Consider the following 21902-nt stretch of genomic DNA (forward strand, 5'->3'; position numbering starts at 1 on the left):
GGGGGAAAAAAAAAAATAAAAAAAAGAAAAAACGCTTTTTTTTATTTTCCCCCCCCCCCCCCCCCCCCCCAAACTTGCATTAACTGCATAGAAGATAATCTCAGGCAAAGAACACAGCATTGCTACCCCAGCTCCAAAGACCCTCTCATCTCAGGCCTGGCCTTGCACCCCTTTATTTGAACTGGCATAACAATTTTTAGGGATGTAATTTTTTTTTTTTATTATTTATTTTTTTGACTGCAGTGGTCATACTGGTACAATCCCAAGTGTGGGCCCAATTTACCAGGCCAGCAGTGCTTTAAATGGATACATCTTATTTGCCTCATACAGGCAACCCCTGCTTAGCGCTCTTAATTGGTTCCCATAAAACTGAGCATTAAGCGGAATAGTGTTAAGCGAAACCTGCTTCCAGCTGCACGAAGCCCATGAGCGTTATAACGAAACGTGCTGAGCGCTACGTGAAATCAATGTAAAACGAGCATTATAGCGAAACAGCGTTAAGCGAGGGTTGCTTGTACTGATGCAGCTTATTTGCCATCTTGTTTAGGCAGTTATGGAGGTATAAACTCATTTACACTAGTTGAACTGCCCTCACAAAAGTAACTATTGCTGTAGGCAGAAGGCAGGACAGTATGGCACCTTAAGGACTTTGAGCAGGGTACAAATAGAGAGAGAGAGATTTAGTATGAAGTCAGACAGAAGGCAGGGGAGAGTTGTACCTTCTAAACTGACTAATTCAGGCACAAGTTCATTTTAATACCAAGGATAAGGAAAGGAGAAGGAAAAGAGGGGGCACTGCTGAGAGAGGTGAAGGTGACTTGAAGAGCTCAAAGGGGATAAACAAAGCAGTTGTTTATCCCCTTTGAGGGACCTACTGAGGGACACAGGGGTTATAAAAGCTAGCCTAGGTAATCTGGAAGCTCTGCTCTCAGCAGTACCCCTCTTTTCTCCCCCTTTTTCCTGTCCTGTCCTGTCCGTTAAATAGCCTTATTTCTTTCTGTTTAGTATGCCTGCTCTCTGACATATAGCATCTGATAAAATAGGCTGAGGCCTATGAAACCTCTTTGAAGGAGTTAGTCTAAAAGGTGCTACTCTGCCTTACCTTTTGCTTAACTGCAGACTAACAGGGCTAACTACTTCTCTTTATCACTATAGATAAAGCAGTACAACTTCCACGTGGAGATAAGCCTGTAGGAGATAAGCCTGTAGCAACCTTTTGCCAGTTGGGTTTATAGTTTGCCTTTTCGGTTTCAGCAGGGTTGCAGAAATGGAACTGGCCTATCTGCAAAGCTCAGGCAAAGGAAAAAAGAGGAGAAATAAGGCAGAGAAGGAAAAACAACACAGTAGGGCATGCAGAATATCAGGAATTGAGGTTCATATTGCAGCTGTCACTAGGAACCGTCTGGAAGTGATATCATCAGATTCTCTCTCCCTCTTGCTGGGGTCAGGAACAGACATTTTTCCGGATTAGGAAAATGAAAGGGAGGTACCAGAGTCCCATGAGCCAGTAAACATTTCAGCAGCCGTGAGAGTGCTTTGTTGAGGGTCTTTGTAAGTGAGCTGATCTTAGCCCATTAAAGCACCTTTCCAAGCAACCCTCAGGAAAACAACTGCCAAAATGCAGTAGCTAGCTTGTTCCAGGGTGCGTCTACACATGCACAGTTACTGCACAGTATGGGCACATGTCTACTTGTGCACACCTGTACTGCACAGTAACTGTGGCAATTTATGCCCACTTAGTTACTGTGCAGTAAGGCACGTGTAGACGCCTTATTGTGTGGACTGACTTGGGAGTAACTTTACTGCCAGTTTGGTGCAGACACAGTGTTACTCTGCTGTAATGCCTACATGTGTTGACGCTGGTCTAAAAATCACTTACTGTGCAGTAAGTTACTGTGCAGTAAATGCATGTGTAGACATGCCCCAGTACAGGAACAGGAATTTTTAGTCTCCTCTCATTCTAGCACTACATTGCTCTATTGCAATAGCTGTTTGATGACCTTGAAGGCCCTTAATGAACAGTTTAAATATTTCTGCCTGCAGTGTAGCATGTTTTTATAAACAACTTCATGACCTGGAAACCTAGAAAACTGGGCTGAAAAGGATCTCATCAGTCCATCTTGCCTCAAGGCAGGATCAAATATACTTAAAACATTCCTGTTTTAAATTGTATTTATTAATGGATCCAACTTTTCAAGTAACAAACGTAACATTTAAAAATGTATACAATCCCCTAATATAGACATAAAGACATATTTGTCTTCCATCAACAGTGCTCTCTTAACCCAAGTCAGCGTTCGCAGGCTTCTGTTCTTTTTTTCCCCCTTTCTTTTGATCTCTGACAGACTTTCTGTTTCAGTCAATGTTAGGCTTTTGTGTTTCTTTATCTTTCTACAATAATTCACCCCCTCTTTTTCCTCAGAACTTTGCATAATACAGATCTCACTATCTTTTAATCACCTGTGCTTTTAAATTTTAAATTTTTTCCCAATTTGTTTTTAAGCATAAGCTTGTAGAACTTGCACTTTACCTTCAATATTCAAATCCTTAACATCTTCCTGACAAATATTTTTCTAACCTGTTCTTAAATGGATGAAGACTGTAATAATCACTGGGTTTAATAAACCCAGGCATACAGGAATGAGAAGAACTAATGACAAGTTTTATTGTGGAGCAGTAGATGAACCTCTTCTGTCCTTTAGTTTCTCTCTAATTTGCTAGTTGCTCCCAAGTGAGGGGCCATCTCTCATTTCCCAACTCCCTCAGTTTCCTATTAGGGACCCTCTTTAAATAATAATGCCTATCACTGCAAAGATGACCTCTTGTTACCTTTCACCTGCTTTGGGCCTGTTTCATAATTATCTCCTCTATTGTGCCCATTAATCTGCTGTTTAAAGGGACTGGGGGTGCAGAGTGTGGCTTGGCTCACTTCAACCTGAAGCAGCAGACTCTCAACTAACTGCTCAGCAGTGCAAAGAAGGGAATTGCAGGTTGGCCCTGAACCAAGGAAAGGTTGACTCTTCAGTGTAGAGCTTGGATACCACCAGTTACCCATAGTTCAATTGGTGGATTGGCTGGGGCAGGATCCTCTTCAACATCTGTTTTCCCCATGGCAGGCACATGTTGAAAGCTGATAAGCTCTTCAAGTGATTAGCAGATGGAGATGACCAGATGCTGACCATGGCAGTTTATGACTGGAGAAGCAATAACACTGACACCTGGGTCTACGTTTCCACCCTGCCTTGATTAAGAATGGGTTAAAATGGAGCCAGTTGCGAGGCACCTTGGCCAAGCTGTGAAGCATTTGCCTTAGCATTGGGGCAGCTCTTATATTTACAGTGAAATATTATCCCTTCATGGTTAACAACTAACAGTGAACCTGCTCGTTGTGGAAGCAGTTTGGCATAATTAGCCAGTTAAAGAAGTCTGCCTATTGATTAACTGAACTAAATGACCCATAATTAACAGCACAACTGTGGAGCTAATCTATTTGGTGTTATTTTCCTTCCCCTTAAAGATGTGGAAACCTGTTAGTCTTTTCATTAGTAGGGGGTGGGTAGGTGAGTCCATATCATGTGGTAATTAAGTTAGCAAGCCCCCAAGGGGCTTTAAAATGCACATGGATGTTCTATACAAGGCCTGCTGGCATATTGTTTTAATCTCTTGGCCTCCAGAGGCATTGAGCCAGTTGTGCTGACTCCGTGCATGTTTCTTTTTAATGTGACACTTTTATTACACTTCCATACCTGCTTCAAAACATTTTTGACTTGGGAGAATTTCAGAGTCAGACCTGAACTTGACAGTTTGGGCTCTTCTGATTTTTTTTTTTCTTTTTTGGTAGTAGTTTATTCAGGTACTAGAGGTCTCTGTGAGCTGCATAGCATTCCAGACAAGGTCTGAACCCTGCTAAGCAAGGGAGACAAAGTTGAAATGCAAAGTGTATTAAAGCTTGTTTAGTTCTGCTGACAGTTTGTAGTCATTTAATTTCATTAAATCCTCCCATTTAACACTGATATCAGCATCATGATAACCACAAGCTCAGTGCAGTGGCTCCAAACTAGAACCCAACCCTAAAGCTTTGGGAGAGTTCACATTCATACCTGGGTTTCATTGGCCAGAACCATTTCTCATTAGGTTCTGTCTTCCCCCTCCTCCCTTCTACTCCCAAATGCCTCATTAAAACTTATACAGCATCAAAGTGGGTTAGTTGCCCTGTTATCCTCCACTAACACAATACAATGTAGGGCAGAATCAGTGGACTGCAGTATTATCCACAATCTGTTGCGAGACCTCCAAACACTTGCAACATAGGCTCTGCCAGGCTCTGTCACTGACCCTTACTGAGGTTATACCTTGTTTCAAATGGATGAGATTATATTTAAAAGTTGACACAGAAATCTGGCAAGGTTAACTCATAAAAGAGTGTTAGTTCAGAATAGAGTGAGTCCTTAAGAAGCAAGCATGTCATCTTTGGGCAGACAGGACCCAAAACGATGCGTGCTGATGTCAACAGAAATCCTCCACAGTCTTCCTTGAGTGTTGAATAAAGAGTTCTTGACTCCTCCTACTCTTTGGTGCCTGCAAACACTTTGGCACAGAAAGAGGGTTCTTTTCCCAGACGAAATGCCGTAACAAGAAGTTTGGATAACTGCAATTAAAGCTATTAGACTATAAAGCTGCTATAAAAGTTTTGGATATCTGCAATTAAAACTTTGCTTTTTGTTGCATTGAGGTTCCCAACCATCACCACAAAGGAGCCTTTCCGGAAGTAATATAGCAATATCGAAATCCTTTAACATGGAGTAGAAGGTCTGGTGTGAAGGGGGAGGGTCTAACTCCCCAGAGTTGCTGGGGAGACTTCTGGCCCAGGGGTAGAGGGTTTCCCCCTTTCCCATCCTGTCATGAACAGGAGTGCAGAGTACAGGGTTGTTTTGTTTGCGGGCTGGAGTGGGCTGATGGGAGGCGAAGGCCAAGCCATAATTGAGATAGACCCTTGGGGCTGTCATTGGTATACAGTGAGCTGTGGAGTGGCCCAGGGTTCAGTGGGGCGCAATGGTAGCTTAAAGCATCCATGGTCACCTAGTTCCTCTAGGCTGTGATTTTTGTGCTGCGATTCTTCCTGGAGGTAGCCTGCAGCCTCTTTTCATCAATAATAGCCTCTTGCGCAGGGCAGGTGTCCAGAAACTCCAAAAAAGCACAGGTAGACCTGGTCATTGCAGAGCTCTGCATTCACTTCCCTGATGTGAAATACTGCTGTGCTGCTTCCAACCAGTGAACAACCATGTCTCATTTATGCTCTGCAACGATATATAAACATTGGGGGAATGTGGCTCAAATGGCAGGGAACAAGGTTATAAAGCAACACAATTATAGGGTCTGATTCTCCAGTGGAGTCCATAAAACCAGTGTGAGCTCATGAAGAATCAAACCCTGTGATTTTCCTTAGAGGTTTATTTCAGTGCACCCCACCCCTTTTCCCTTCTTGTCTTTACCTTTTAATGCATTGTCTCTTTCTCGTTCATATTTTGCAGTGTCAGAACTGTAGAGATGAGATTATTTTCAAGAAGTCCAGTAATGATCCATGAGCCTACTTAGCCCTTGGTTGTAGCAGCTTCAAGAACCGTGTCTATGTGGTAAAGTTACAGTCATTCAGAACAGCCCTCAGTGTGCGCTCTGCCATCCTGGGAGGGTTGCCTTCTCAACCAGAAGCAGTCTCACAGACAGACTACTTAGCATGGGGCAAACTAATTGGTGCTCTCCTGGGGCTGTGCTAATTAGCCCACAGCTCCACATCTTCCTGATTAGGAGGCAGCCAGCCTGGGGCAACACAGCATGCTTGTGGGGCATGGTGTGTTTACAATGTAGATGTATTGACTTCCAGGTAGAGGGCTGTTTCCTGACCTTATCTGCACAGTGACTGTTATGTCAGGCATCCCTCTCCTGTTCCTCCTGTGAGAAATCCCACTAGGGACTCTTGGGTTTATCGCAGCATGTAAAGTTGCTCAGGGGCTGGCGAATTAGCTCTTTATAGAGAGGTGAGCGCTTAGAGTTGCATGAAATCACACTGAAGCTTTGCCGTGGGGCTTCTCTACCTCATTAACTCACGTGTATGCTCTCAAGTATTTCGGTTAGCTTTAAAAAAGGCATGAAACCTGCTCTCTAATAAAAGGTAGGAGGTTTAAATGCGCAGTTTGGCATGCTGTCAAGGCAGGGTAATGGCCCCTCAGTGAAATGTCAGCAGGAAGATGAGGAATCCATTCTCCTCTCCACTGCCTGCGGGGATGTGCTTCTCACCACATCTGGTGCTCTCTCAAGCATCAGGTGCTCCCCTTCCTAATCCTGTTCATTCAAGGATTAACATTTCTTCCCGGGGTTATTTCTGAGACAAAAAGATAGGAGTGTCCTGCTGCACCCCTTCCACCCTCCTAGTTTTTGGAAGAACCCTATGGTGTTTCTTTATATATCTTTTTTGAGTGGCTAACACTGGGCATGTCTACACATGTGCTTTAATGTGCAGTAGCCTGTTCTAGTGCACATTAAAGCGGTGTGTAAAAAACCATGCTAATATGTTAATGCGCAGCAGAATAGGCTACTGCTCATTAAACACCCCCTAAAAACCATGCTTATTTAATGTGCATTAAGAAAAGTGCATTAATGCACATGTAGACACCTCCATTGTGCCTGAGGGTCCTGTTGGATCCATTTTGCACATAGTGAAGCAAAGCTCAGAGCTAGGCCCAAAGTCATCCAAAGTCTGCACTCAGTGGCAGAACCAGAACTAGAGTCCAGTTCTCTTGAGTCTCAGTCCAGGACCTTAGCTGCACTTCTATGCAGTCAAAGTACACTGAGACACATCTGCTGATTTCAGTTGGGAATACGCTACTCTAACTGAGATGAGAATTTGACCAAGAGTGGGAGGGAGAACCCCCATCTCCTAGCTAACATCCTCTTCTCCAATAAAAACAAGATCTGAGGGTGTGTGAGACGGTGTAATGGCTTTTCCTTCAGTCTTTATACACTGAGTTACTGGTACTCTCATTAGTTTGCAGAACACTCTGGCAAACCTGGAATATGAAAGGTTCTATTCTCTCTTAATATATAATTTATATGTTATTAAAGTAGGCTATGAATGAATCAGTAATCATTCCTAGGCAGGTGAAGTTATACCTTATGTAGCATATTACAGCATGCAGATATTCAGAAGCGCTTTGCTTGCATAATATGGCTTTAATAGATATAACAAGGCAATTAGAACAGAATTACACTTGAACTTTAACTTAGTAATTTGCAGTTAGTAATGCCATTCTGGCTTCCTGTACACAGCCGACAGTGTGAACAAATATTGGAGCACATTGTGTGGGAAGCCACAAAATGTGATTTTTGTAACTCTGATCAGGTGGATTTTGGTGCTAATGCTCTGTGATGATGAACATGACCTAGATACCTGGCTGCAGCAAATGATCATTGCTCTATTTCTCATTGAATACTGCATGAAGATTTGTCCTGTCTCTGCTGTGTAGCTTTGTGCAAGGCTTCCTGGAGTTACCAGAATGAAAAAGCTGCACCTCTCCTCGTGGACGTCACGCCTTCGTTATGTCAGCCAGCTGTATTTGCATATGAATGCAAAGGGTTTAATGCTGCTTGATGTATCTGTATCTCCTCTTATTGATGCCATTTCTACTGGCAGGCTTTGCATTGCTTCCCTCTCTACAAAGAAACGGATTGCACATTGTGCAGCATGGAAACTGTCCTTCTACAGCTCTCTTGGGACAGTTCCTGCTTGCATCAGTCCTGTAAGGGGCAGAGGGGAGGCAGCTGGGGCTGAGCTTTTTAGATAATTTTGCCTTTACTTCAGTGCCAGAAGGGGAGCCAAGTGCTCTAGACAATCTGACTCCAATTCAGGGCATCCTCTTGGTGTATATAAATTAGGTCCCACTTGTGTTCTTGGGAGCTTGTTTTGCCATACAGGGCTTATGGGTAGGGTGACTATATGGGACTGTGGGAAATCTGAGATGCTTCTCCCCTCCCCAGGCTGGCGCACCATGCCGCCCTGCTTCCCTGCCCGACTGCGCCCTGCACCCCTACAACTCCAGGACTCTCGTTTTAATTTTCATCAATTAGCTGGGACTGGTCTTTGAAATCTGGGGCTGTCCCAGCCAAATTGGGACATATGGTCACCCTACTTATGGGGGCCCAGGCAGTATCTGAGTAGGGTGTAAATGCAGTTCAAGTGCTGTTCATCTGCTTGCAGGATTGTATGTCCACAGACACCAAGGTGAGGAAACCAAAGCAAATCATGCTCTGTATTTCTCATTTGCTAGTCTAATAGTAATGGCAAGATCTTGTCCTTTGTGAGTATTTTAGGTATGCACCTCGTTAGAAGGATGCTTGGGTTATACTATCTAACACCGGATCTGTCCGCTCTGTCTCAAGGGAAGGGATAAGCACGCTGTATTGCTGTCCTTCCAGGCAGCACTGTCTGGCTCAAAAGCTTTTCTCATCCAGTCCTCCTTGTCCAGGAAGACAACTGCTTGTTAAAAAATACAGCTGTCAGGGTTGAAGGAAAGGTAGGAAGATGATCCTACTGGCACCCAATGGAGAGGAAACTCAAGATATGAAAAACAGATGATATCAGAATAAGTCTCCCTCTTGCCTCACGTTGATCTCAGCCCAAACGTTTCCAAACTAAAATTCTAAGTTAATTTTCTGTCTAGTTTTTAGGAAGAAGCTTGCCTTACTGAAGAGGCATCGGGTTTTGGGGCAGCCACGTGATCAGAGCATGCGGTCTCATTTTTCATTCAGCATTAGGGAAAAGCACCACTGCTTTTTGTTATTGATTGAACGAGTGCCAGCAAATCGCACCTTGGTATCCGGCGAGAAAGCAGCATTGCCCATCTATGTTGTTAGTTCTCTGGAGAGATTGCTGCTTATATTTGGAAAGCATTACCAGGCTACCATAATGATCTATGCTTGTTTTTTAATCTTGCTTTTAACCCTCTCACTGCTGGATGCCTTCTCTCCTGTTCTATCAATTAAATATACTGTAGTGTGATTGCTGTAGCTGCAGCTGTTTATTTGTGGGTTGTTTTCTGGGCAGCTGTGTTTTCAGTATGTTCAGATAAACAATGATGTAAGAATTTCTTCTAAGACAGGAGAGGAAAGGAAGCAGTATTTTGGCCCTAGTACAGTAGGTATTCTTTTTCTATGCTTCTCCATTTTTTAAATAGAAAAACTTTGCAGTTTTTGTCAGGCCTCAGAGGTGGAACTAATTAATATTACCCTGACTTGGTTTTAATGACTTGGACATATTAAGAGTTTTGTAAAATTTTCAAATGAGAAAGGGGAAAGGGAAGCATTTCCCAAACCTTTTAGGGTTCACAGTCAGTTCTGCCTCTAGGCCCCAATTAAAGGTGTGACGGGATCTGATACACGATCCCAACAATGGCACCTCCTGCCATGCTGCACGTGTACGACAAGAAGCATGACTGTGGGATCAGGGATCCGATCCCAAGTGTGCCATATTGCTGGTGCAGGAGGGAGCCTGGGAGTATGATCCCGGGCTCACCCCTGTAGCAGCCAGTACCAAGCTGATCTGTGCTCCCAGTCACGGAGCACATCAGGATTGAGGGCTCTGATATGACCCCAAGGCTGGGATCGCTGATCGTCTGACTCAGCCACAGGGATACGTCAGGATCCTTGACTCTTCTACCTTTCCGGGACCAGAAATCAGCTAACTGGCTCTCCCAGCCTCTGGAGCACATTTTGTGCAATAACTTTGTGGCTTATTCCTTATTTTATCTTGCCATTAATTGCATGAACATGTGGCTGGGTTACTACTTAACATGTGATTAACTAGTTAATCACGTCTTAAGTGTAACGTCTTCTAGAGGCATAAGAAAAGCTAGTGGAAGTGTCACGGGGAATTAGTGTTAATCATTTGTATCATCACGGTGGTCACTGAAATCAAGGCTTCCACGTGCTGGGTGTATGTGCAGGTACTAAGAACCACCCTCCCTCCAAGAACTTACATTCCAAACAAACTAAGCGGAAACGAGAGAGAGGAAGGGCTGGTTCCCCCTTTAACTGATGGAGAGTGGAAGCTGGAGAGGCTAAATTGGCTTTTCCAAGACCACAGAAGTTTGTGCCTAACCCACGCGATGAAATCCGTTTTGCCGAGTCCCACGGCAGCACTTTAACCTCCCTCCTAATAGGTCCAAGCTTTTCCAGCAGGATGCGCCAACCATTGCTGGCATCCGCCACTTGCTATGGGAGAAAAACTTGATTGCTGAAGTCAGATACATAGCAGTCACTAAACGTTCTTCAGCTATTCTGTGGCAGCAGTAGGTAAAAGCCTGCTGGGCTTGTGGGTGAAAGGCTTGCTGGCAAATCTTAATATGTTTCTTCCAAACATTTCAGTACCTCTTTTGCTTGAAAGCCTGGAGAGCTTAGCTTCTTTGAGACTAAACCTCAGGTGCTGGAGGTGGTGAGGGAATCAGGAAGTGAAATGTGTCAAGAGATCCAGGCTTGATGTTCCTTCAAGCCAAATTCCTTCAGCAGCTGGGCACCCTGCTGCTCCTGTTCATGAAAAGCAAATGGCTTTTCGGATTTATTCGTTACCTCCAGGTGCAATTTATTAATTCCAGCCTTGGCCCACCCTGGATTGCTGGGGAGAGGCTCATGTCTTTGATGGATGGGCTATCCTGCATAATGGGAGCAGATTTTTTACTGGAGTTTAATTCTAACAGACTCTTAAAAATCACGAGACAGCAAGCTGTTCAGGGGCACTTAGAGCACTGCTCATTCCTCAAAGCTTTGATGTTGTTATGCCGAGGGTTGGTTAATACCTCACTGAAGCTGGAAGGTGTAGCCACTGCTCTTGATTCAGAAAAAATATGCAAAAACAACTTAAATCCTTTATGGAATAGGAACAACAGGCACTTCCACTCAAAACAAAGACCAGGCCAAGCCAGTTCACGGGTTAGCGTGTGCTCAGTGCTGCTGTGAAGTGGTGAGATTGCCCCACGTTTAGGCCTTGGCGTGTGTCAAGTGGGAGTGAGAGTGGCACTCCCAGGAGTGGCATGGGGTGGAGTAGACTGACTCCGAGGATACACGGGACCTTGAGATCACAGTGACTTTCAGGTGTCTTTCTGTGGTGCTGAAGTGCTTCTGAAAATCCCATTTGAGGGCTTTAAAGATCTGAATGCCCAGGACTAACAAGACAGTTCATCCAGACTCTGACCTCCATGCCTCCTCCCTTCAGTAGAGGAAACCCAGTGGCCAGGTACAGACATTACACTTTTACTGCTATAAGTGATTAGAAACTCTTCTACACCCACAACAGAACAGAAGTTCGGCGCACAACCGATCGATCCCCAGAACAGACGAGAAGCTCAGCGCATATAGGCTGGTTTAAAAATGGCAGAACCTGCTCTGAGATTTGCCTCTCCACCAAAGGACACACGTTTGTTCTGTTTGCTCCCAAGCTAAAGGACGCTGCTTACACAAAACCATGCAACTTAGATCGATTCCCCCTTGGGCTTTTTGAATATCTTTACCTAGCCAGTGTGTTTAAATTTCCTCAGCATCAGGGTATTTAGCAGCAAGCTTGAAGTCTGCAGTTGAACTTAAAGATGAGAGAAGCAGTGCAGACCTGCTGGTATTAATCTGCTTTCCTGCCCAAGCGATGAAAACACATGCGAGTGCGAGAGAGTGGACGTGAATCCAGGGGTGTTTTCTGCCCTACAAGGCTGACATCTTGGCTCTCAGTCCTAAGAGAAGGAATACAACCAAGCAGAGCAGCATTGCCTAGAGACTTCCCCCCCCCCTTTGCATAGCCTCTCTTGTTGAAGCTGCAGTTGAAAATTAACCCAGGAGTTAGCCATTTGTAAACCAAGCTGACAGGAAATTGCTGGCTTTGTGCTGAAGAAGTCATTACCTTAAGCTTTATTGCTGTGTGCAGAGTTTACTTGTGACAAAGTAAATGTGCAGAGATGTCTGTAAGTAGTGCTGGGATATTGCTGTGTTAACAGCTCCATGGTAAGCCATCAATCAGCAAAACAGTATGTAAGAAAGCATTAAAAGGCACTGTTGTAAACACACACTCCGATCTGTCACTTATTGGTGTGCAACCTGCATGCCTGTTTTGACAGCATCGCAGAGCCGCATATTGTTTTATAATTAGTTCCCTGCCTGTGTTGAGAAAAGGACACTTTTCACATGGTTTTATAGTGGGCAAAGTAGGCCTGGAAGTGGGGGGGAAGTACTTGTAGGAATACACTGGACCTTGAGATTCTTGAATTGTGAGTTTCATCCTGCTTTAACGTCGCCTCCTTGCACCAGATCATCAGCTAGCTCGGGAGTTAATCAGCGTAGCTCCGTCCCACAAGAGCAGTATTCTCAACCAGGAGGCCACCCTCTCAACCAGGATGCTACCCTCAAATGAGCTTTAGTTAAAGTCCTCCCACAGTCAGTTTTCAGTGCATGGACGCTGATACACTTGACACTGGACTCTGCTGGAGCCCGGTACTTGCGGCATGTCGGAGCAGCCTCCCTGCACATGTATAGGTCCATAAGGGTTGTGCCATTATCACAGTTCAATACAAAGACTTGTCCTACCCAAATACTTATATCGGTCAAAATTTGTGTGACCAGGCCTAAGTAAAACGAGAATCAGTCTTGTCTACTCTACCTTTGACTCGTTTCTTCTCTTATGAAAGACATGTACATAGTAGAAATGACTCTATAAAAAATTAATTAAGGTTTTTGGCAATTGTACCCTGTATTTGTATGTCCTGACTTCAGCTCTTCACATGGGCCCAGCACTTTGTTTTGTGATTTATCTGTGCAACCTGGGTATGAAAAGTTACCTGCTGGCATAAAAACCTATGCCAGGTACAAGGTGTAGGAGCTGAGAGAGACTCCTAGTTCCTTTCCAGTTCAGCAATATGTTTTGAAACTGTTCCACGTACTGGGGATCTCTCAGCTGCCATGTAATAGCCACTGACATTTCCTTGTTTGAATAGCTGCTTTTAGCAGGCAGTGTGCATAACCTTAAATTGCTTTTGAGTCATGCCTGGGCTGGTTTTCAGCTGTCAAAATTTTTGATGAGCTGCCCACACCCAGCTGACATATCAAAACCTAGGAGAGAAAAGCCTCAACCACTGTTTCCACCAATGTGATGTATCATTCAACGGAACAAAATGAGTTACAGCTTTCACTAAGAAATCCCATTTAATATAGAGTTACCAAACACGAGTCGCCAATCTGCTCTAGTCACCTGCCTCTGGAAATGGCCAATCCTTGATGCTTCTAAGCAGATTAGACTAGATAGTCTTAATGATCACTTTGGCCTTAAAAATCTAGAGTGATGGTACAAATCCCAGACATGATTAATTTATCCCCATGATAAGATTTAAATACTCGTGTTAACTGTTTATATGTGAATAAATACTAAATTATGATGGTTTTTGACTCTGCAAACTGATGTAAACTTATGATATAGGCCAATCTGAGCCAGTATGTGTGGAGAGAGAGCTGTTCAAGTGATATGTGCTTTTACATGCTTGTTAAACCTTAAAAAGTGTGGACCGCTCTCACTGGTGTCATTTTGGTTGTGGCCAAGTGTCTGTTGAACCCCTTGAACCACACTTGTGGATCAGGATGTTTTGTCAGGTTGTCTTGCCATTGTATTTCATAGCAAAGAAATTACTTGTCCAAGAGTATCCCAAAACACTCATGGTCATCAGAAGTAGAGAGAATGGCTCCGCAAAAATGAATGGTTAGTGTGTTGCCATCATCCAACATCAGTGCGATAGAAGCAGCTTGCTGTTGGCTTAGTAGCTCTCTCAGGAGCTTGGAGTCTGCCTCTGAAGCCCTGTGCCTGCATGGTGGGGATAGTCTGGCTTCTTTTCTATTCCACCCAGGAAGAGCACAGACCAACTGAAGATGCTTCCTCAGCCTGACGAAGACTTGCAAAGAAGAATTTTTCCACCTCTTTCAGTTGGTCTAATAAAAGATCTCGGATTTACCCAAAGAGCCCTGTCTGCAAGGTGAGGAGGGAGTTCTCAGAAAGCTAGCGGGTGCCTTGTTCCAAACAAGTGATTAATTAAACCGTCTATGCCACCTGCATAATGCTGCAGACCAAATCGGGGAGAGAATGCACTAACCGTGGAGAAGATGGTGGCTATCGGCTCCTATAGCTGCTATCCCTGTCAAACTAGATTGGTAGTACATGGAAAGAAAGGAAGATTTGTTTCCCCCCATTGCTTAAGTGGCTTACAGCCAGGGCTGCATCAAGGGTAAATGGTACCCCAGGTGAACTGTGTACCTCGGCGCCCCCCACCACTTCCAATATCGAGGAAAATAAGAAGTCTAGAACGAACTTTTTCATGTACTTCTTTGATATTCGAAATGAACAATAAAACAATACAAACAAAAAAAAATTATTGATTGTTTCACACTTTTCATTAAGGTGCAAGAAATCAGTGTCACGAGCTGTAAGATGATAGGAGTAGGGGTGCATCTTTTAGGATGCTCTTGTCATTAGTCTGCTTGCGAGTTGGGAAGGTAGGAGTCGCGATTCTAGTGATCTTTCCTTTGAGATCTTTTCAGAGGCCTTTCTCCCCTTAGCGAACCAACGGTCTTAGACCAAGGTGGAGCCGTAGCCAGCCAGGGCTGTTATTTTGGATGATGTTCCTGTTATTTTGTTCTGCCTATAATTTTAGTGCCCCCCAAATTTTGGCACCCTAAGCAACCACCTAGTTCACCTAATGGTTGGACCAGCCTTGCTCACAACAAGCCAGTTTTTGTCTCCAAAAGGACTGAGTTCTAGGCATTCTCCTACCTTTCCACAAGGGTCAGGCAGAGGAGACATGGTTTTAGGTTTGTCTGTGTTTTCTCAGGCTGACTGAGCCTCCCTTTCCAACTTCTCAGCACTTCAGGAAGTCTGGTGTTCTTGAGTCCCTCCCTCCCTGCTGCCACCTCCACCGCTGAAGCAGTTTGATTTTATTCCTAATAGAGTTTGCCAAGTCCATAACAGCCACTGCAGACACATGTTTCAGCCCTTTTCCGGCTCCTGCAGCTTCTGCAAGTGGTAAGGTCAGCCAGGGAATGAAAAGGAGGCACTTGGGGTTACTGTCAGGTCAGACCAAAAGAATTTTGCAGGCGTCAGCGGTGAATGTCTGGCTTCTCGGTGCTTCAGGCAAGGGCGCCGTTCCTTGGGAAGTGAAAGAGCCATGTTGTTGCACATTTACAGCTGCCTCTTCCTCTGGGATGTCCCGTTCTTGAGACTCTCGCAGCCAAGAAGCCTGTGCAAGGAGGAGGAGAGGGGTAAGGTGGGTCAGGAAGAGCCCAGCAAAACATCAGGCCAGGTGCATATCTTTTTTAGGAGCAGGTTGGACAAAGACTTGACTGGGATGGTTTTGTTGGGGATGACCCCACCTTGAGCACCGAGCTGGATTGGGTGATCTCCTGGGGTCCCTTCTAACCCCATTTTTCTATGATTCTATCTTCCCGTTTTCATCAGCGCACTTTTCCATAGCTCTTGTCTATCCTGCCCTGTCACTGCTACATGGGATAACGCAACTGCCCTTCCCCAGAGACATGGGCTTAAAGTAACATCACAGCTGGAGAGGCTGGGCCTTAGGAGGGGAAAACAAATTGCTCTCCTGGGTGCTCTTTGGCCTGGGTGCTCCCCTGGGTGGTCTTTGGCAGGAGGGGAGGCAGAAGTGGAGCCCCAGCTCCCTTCTGCCTTCCTTTTTGAGGCCCAGGGAGTGCAGCCACTGGCAATGTGTTCCTTTCCATGGAAGGGTTACCTCTCTGCCCACTCCTGTACTTCTGGGTAGCACCGTCTTGCCAACTAGAAACAAACCCCATGTTCTTTTTGTACCCTGTTTTACAGCACGTGGAAACAAGCATGGGTGGGGAATGGCCAGCCTTACTTCCCTCTCATCTGGAATGAGCTACCATCACCTCCTCCTCCTCCCATGCTCAGTAATTTGTGGAGCAGCCAAATGGGTGCTTGCATAGGGCCAGATTCTTCCCAGGCTTCGGCAGTCAGAGAAGAATTTGTCTACCAAATGAAGGATTTGAAATGAGATTGGGCGTCTGTCCCCTTTTCCTGTGCTCTTGGCTTCCTCACCAACAGGATTATACCTGCTCAAGTGGTGCTAGCTCCTGATTCAAACCCAGGCCCTCCTCCTAGCCCCTCTTCTATGTGAGGCTCCCTCTCCACTGACTAATAGGTTGGTCCTTTCCTTTGACAGCCACCTGGCTGCTTGCTGGTTCCTCTTAATAGCAGGAAATAAAAGGGCTCCCCCAGGCCTCTGCTGGGTCACGAGGCATCTTCTTTGATATCTTCAATAAAATGCTTGACAGAACATAGAGAAGAGATTCCTAAGACCAAGGGATCCAGTGAACAGTTTAATCAGTGTGTGCACCAGGGCATTCCCTGCTACCACTCTGATCCAGGAGACAGGGCAAATCCTCTGCTCTTTTGTGTGATGCTAGGGAAAGGAGGAGGTCCACCATCCTTTGGATCCCAAGAATGTGGAAAAAGCCCCTCTTGGCATATGCTAACTGGTATAGCAGGACTGGGGAATTATTCTGTGTAACATGCCCCTTCCCAGCCCAGAAGAATTTTCTTCCAGGAAAGACAATGGCAACTCATGTTGCTTAGAGGAGGGTTAAAACAAATGCTATTCCAGAGTTTTCCAAGCAAATATTTTTCATTGGAAATTGCCAGTTTGTTGAAACCCAAACCATCTGTGAGGACAGGTCAGTTTAGATGAATCTCGTAACTTGAAAACTGTTGGGAAAAAAAAAAAAAGATTTTCACAATGAATATTTAATTGTTTTTTGGTTTGAAGACTTTTTGTTTTGAAATTTTAACTCATTTATACTTAAAAAGGTGCAAATATAAAAAACCATCAAAATTACAATGCAATGTTTCAAATTATGAAAAGATAATATGTCAGCAGAGCCCTCCTGGATACTTTTCCCCTGACCATTGGCTTCTGAACATTTCCAAGTGTTGACCTTTTGTCTCTGTCTGGGAGAAAAAAAAGATTAAAAATCTTGAAAAACTCCATGGGATGAGAAAACTGTTTCCTGTCCATGTGTGGTTATAATTGCTTTCTGCGTGCTAGGAGACCTCATACCCCACAGGCCCAGGGACCAGCAACAGCCCAGACAATGAACCAGCTGCCCCGATGGTGCGAGGGGACTGGGATTATTAAAGAAATTGGCATCAACATCCTTTTTGGCCCCTCAGTGAATGTATGTGGTAGCCTGCACTTATCTGTGGCATTACTAACCCATCCCTTAAGAGGAAAATGCATAGGAAAGGTATTTGATTTGTATTTTCTCTTTCCAGGTGCCTTTGCTTGAAGGCAAACAGCTGATTGAGGCTAATTAGAGAGAGGTGCAGGTTAGGACTAGAAGGTGCAGACAGAAGTACAGCTCCTGGATCTAACTCATGGCACTTCACAGAAAGTTGTATGCATTGGATCCTCCTGACCCAACAGCCATTAGCTTTTGGGTTGGGAGGGTGAAAGATCAAGCTCCAATTTGGAGCTCATCCCTGGAGAGAGGCTGCATCTCTGCAGCCTCTTCTCTAAGCTCTGCATCCCCTCTGCCAGCTCCTGTCTCAGGATGGGAGGGGGAGAAGACAGGGGAAAAAGGTCCATTCTGGGGTTTCCCCAGCTGCTCTGGAGTGGGGGAGGGGGTTGGGGGGGCTTCAAGTTTGGGGGGCTCCAATCCACTTTCCCCCCCACCCCCACCAGTGCCAGCTGGGCCACCCCCAGAATGAGCTCCCTCCGCTCCCTTCCTCCCCTCCCATTCTGGAAACAGCACCAGGAGCAGTGCTCTTGGCATGTGCTGACAGAAGTTAATGAGGGAGCTTCATTTTGGAGTGCCCCCATCTGAACCCCCATGTAATGAGGGCTAAGGCTGTGGTGGGCTTGGGCCCTTTTAAAACTCTGTGCAACCATGTGCTTGTGTTTGGTCACGGCTGTAGAGCACTTTCAGGGACCATATCAGGTGAAAATTGTCACTTCTGTCTGTGCCCACAGTTACAACAATGCATCTTCTCTTCCTGTGCATGCCCCAGTTCCAGCTGGACCACGCTGACTCACAGGGCAGTTAATTTGCCAGTCCGTGCTTTTAGTAATCTGTGCAGGGCAGTTAGAAAGAATGACCTTATTTGTCGTCTTCTGTGTGGTTCAACCAGAGTATTTTTTCAGTGCTGGTAGCAGGTTGATCCCTAGCTAAGCATGAAGTTGCTTGATTTTGGACCTGGCTAGTTAGCACTTGTTCTCGTTGTGCATTTCTTCCCAATGCTGTTTACTGCCCTCCGGCTTCATCTGTCACAAATTCATCTTGAACTGAGGTGTCAGTTTGCCCCAGCCCTGTAGCTTCTACCGCAGTTACTTCAAGTATGATTTCTCTTTAGTTACACACATTTGTCCTTTCCTTCTCTTCTGAATGGCATCAGACTGGATTCATCTTTATTCTCCAGTGATTTAAACCCATCTCTGCGCCTGTGGCTTTTCCTTATGCCCATACACATCTCTTCTTTTCTCTTGCTTGTGAAACACCACAGGGGACTGGCTGTGCTTGCAGCCCATTATACGGCTCACCTAGCCCTTTTCACAGGAGTCTTTTGCAAATGTGGCAGGCATTTTTGTATCCTCACAGCCAGCTACTCTGTTCCACTTTGCTAAACGTTCTTGTTGGCTGCTGTCGGTGGCCAGAGACCCTCACCCAAGAGAGTCCCTGGACATAGAGTCCAGTACTTTTTTCCATCTTTTCACCATGCCCTTTGGTGCTTGGCTTAGTAACATCTGGGAGGTACTATAAAACGCATACCGTGCCTGCATGGACTTGCAATCACTGTACGTAGGTTGCCAGATAGTATCTTGCATCCATGCACAACCTCTTTTTAAACTAAGTTGTTTGGTATTTTTGATCCTGATAAGTGCTTCTCCTTGATATAGGTATAACTCCACCTTCATAGGAAGGCTCATATGGACACATTCCTAACTATTTTGTTTTCAACTAGTCTTTTGACCAGTGTTGGGGCAATGAATAGATATGTCTCTCCCATTAGTGGCTCTTGTACTGGTTTAGAAACCTTAAGTTGTCATCAATAGCCTAATGTGCATTATCAAGCTCTATGAAACAGTCCATCAGTGCCCTCCCCATAGCACTGCAAAACTGTGGATTGTAGCCCCAGTGGATGATCTGCCAAACTGGTTAACTAAGAACTGGTAGTAACTGGTGACGACAGGCTTTCCAATGACATTAACTATGCCCTGCTCTGCACTGGGGAGCTCTGATGTTGGTGTCCTGCTGCTGTATCCCGGGGCTGAGCTTTGCATGGATTTCTAGGGAAGTTTCCTCGCTGCCTCTGCCCCATCATGGCCCTTCTCCACAGTCACTGGTAGCTTGTCAAGCCCGGAAGCAGCCCTCTACTGGGTAAAGCTTTTCCAGAGAAATGCTTTGCAGAAGGAACTACTCACATTCATCCTCCTGCTCAATTGCCCAATTACTGCAACCTCAAAAGCCCTATGAAAGTGCAGGACCAGTTTCTTCCCCTGTGCCACCCCAAATGCAGGTACATCAGTCTTTTCATATTTAACTACTGCCACGATTATGCTCTTATCATTTTGCCTTCTAAGTTTTCTGAAACAAGGTTCTAACTGGTATTAGCCTAATTAATGGATGCCAGGAGACGAATATGAGAATGGGTCTGACCCTCCTGAAGTCTTTCTAGTCAGCACCTCACAGAACATAGAAATGATCAGTGGCCATCACACTATATGTGTGATATCTTTCCAGAACGATGAGAGGTTAATGCACAGAGCATGTAGACTCAATGATTAACAAGGGAGGTTGCTTAAGCTGGTCACAAGTGGTATGGATGCACTTCTGTTTGTGAGAGTTAAATTGCTACAATTGGAGCAAGTGAACTGGTTGGATGAACCTCTCCCTGGCACTGGAAAAAGATATGTCCTCCAAGGATAAGCCCCCTTGATTCCCAAGCTTTTCAGGACTGGGCAGTCCCTACATGAACTTGTCTGTCAGCAAAATGCAGAAGGGAAGGAAAGGTGAAAGCTCAGCAAAGGCAATTTTACTTCTTGCAACTGCTACTGTGACAAGAATAAAGGGAAAAAATGAGAAAAACCCTCTCTGGGGCTGATCCAAAGTCCTTTGAAATCATTGGAAAACAATACATCCAAACAGCTTTGGAGTCCAGCCCTATTAAATAGACATTATTTTAATCATGGCGGTGCTGTGTCAGTGTACTGAATGGTGAATAAAAGAGACTATTTATAAAGCATGCTGTGGGAGAAAGAAAGGGAAGAGCTAAACCAGTACAGACATAAATTTTGCCATAGGCATTTTCTCTGGTTTTAGGTGGGAGATAAAGGAAAACCCTCAGCTTGGCCTAATCAGCCAATTAGCCAAACAGTACCTGACAGCACCAGGTATACCCTCTGGCCCCACCAGACTTCCCTCTTACTTTTTTCTCAAAGACTATTTGTTAAGTAGATATTTGGAGTGAGATTTTACCTGATGGTGAATCTGGTAAAGTGTTCAAACCCAGGCAAGCAGTCTTGGTGCTTGTGTAGTAGGAAAGGGGAAGATAGGACGGGGCATGTGGGAAGATAGGACGGGGCATGTGAAAAATCTGGAGCAAAGTCCCTCAAATTCAGTGAGTCTATTGACTTTGGTGGGTGCCAGGCAAAGTCCTAGATCAGGGTCCTGGTGATCAGCTGTATGGGCATGGACTTAGGGAAGGTGGGACAGATTCTGAGCTCTGAATGGGGCTTTAGAAACAGGGTGGGGGGAAATAGTCCTCTCCCCTCAAAGACTTGTGCATCAAGTGGGAAGAGAAAAACTGATGGGCAGCAACTGCCTTGCTTTGGGAGTATGGAACAGCTGGGGCTCAATGCTGCTGAATTTGATACAACCCCTTTTGGAGCAGCTTGGCTCCTCTGGTGCCGGAATTAGAGAACCTGAGTGAGAATCACAGCTGAACTCCCCACCCGAGAAACCAAATTATGTATTATAGCTATTCCGGAAAACCAGACCAGCGCAAGCTTTTACTAGGGGCAAAAGATAATGAAAGACACAATGGAAAACACAGTAGGCGTCATTCTGTTCTGAAATGGTTTTCCCATTAGCAAAGTCCTCGGTATAGCTGTCTGGCTTCGTATATGCTCTGTGAAGCATCATGTGTACTTACTGAAAGGTATAACAATAACTTTGTAGCAGGGGGCTGTCCAGTGCAGCTGCTTCTTCACTACCACTGTCAGGTAGGATCCAACACAGAGACTGGACGGTGCTAAGGGGTTTCTGCCTGTTAACTTAAGATTTCAAATTCCACCCACATAAACAGTGCCTGAACACTTTACCATCTGGCAACATCTGGAATAGGTATGTGAGATGAGCTGGAGATTCCTGTCCACTTTCTAGTGTTTAGGTGTCTACATCCACAAAAAAGCCTAACTTGGGGACTGCAATTCCATGATTCTCTTTTGTATGTGCTACTTGATCCAAAAGGCTCAAGGTCTCTTAAACTGTGCTGATAATGTCAAATGCAAAGTAGGATGTGAAGCATCTTTTCTCTTATATGATCCTATATCTGCCTTCACACTCCTTTGTCTGACCAAGCTGACATTTGCCTTGCTTAGTCCTATCTTCATGCTTTCTTTAATGATCCCCCATATGTCCAGACCAGCCTTACAGCTAAAGTTTAGCAACCCCCACCCCCTTTTCTTGACCCACAGGTTCTTGAGTTGCCCTTCTGTCAAGCCAGTTACATAGAGAGAGCTATATCTCCTCCATTCTTCCCTGCCTGATCCCTTCTGTGCAGCTGGTAGCCCTCTATGCATACAGCC

The sequence above is a fragment of the Gavialis gangeticus genome, unplaced genomic scaffold (assembly GCF_001723915.1).
Source record: "Gavialis gangeticus isolate Ggan-Ray unplaced genomic scaffold, GavGan_comp1, whole genome shotgun sequence".
Lineage (NCBI taxonomy): Eukaryota > Metazoa > Chordata > Crocodylia > Gavialidae > Gavialis > Gavialis gangeticus.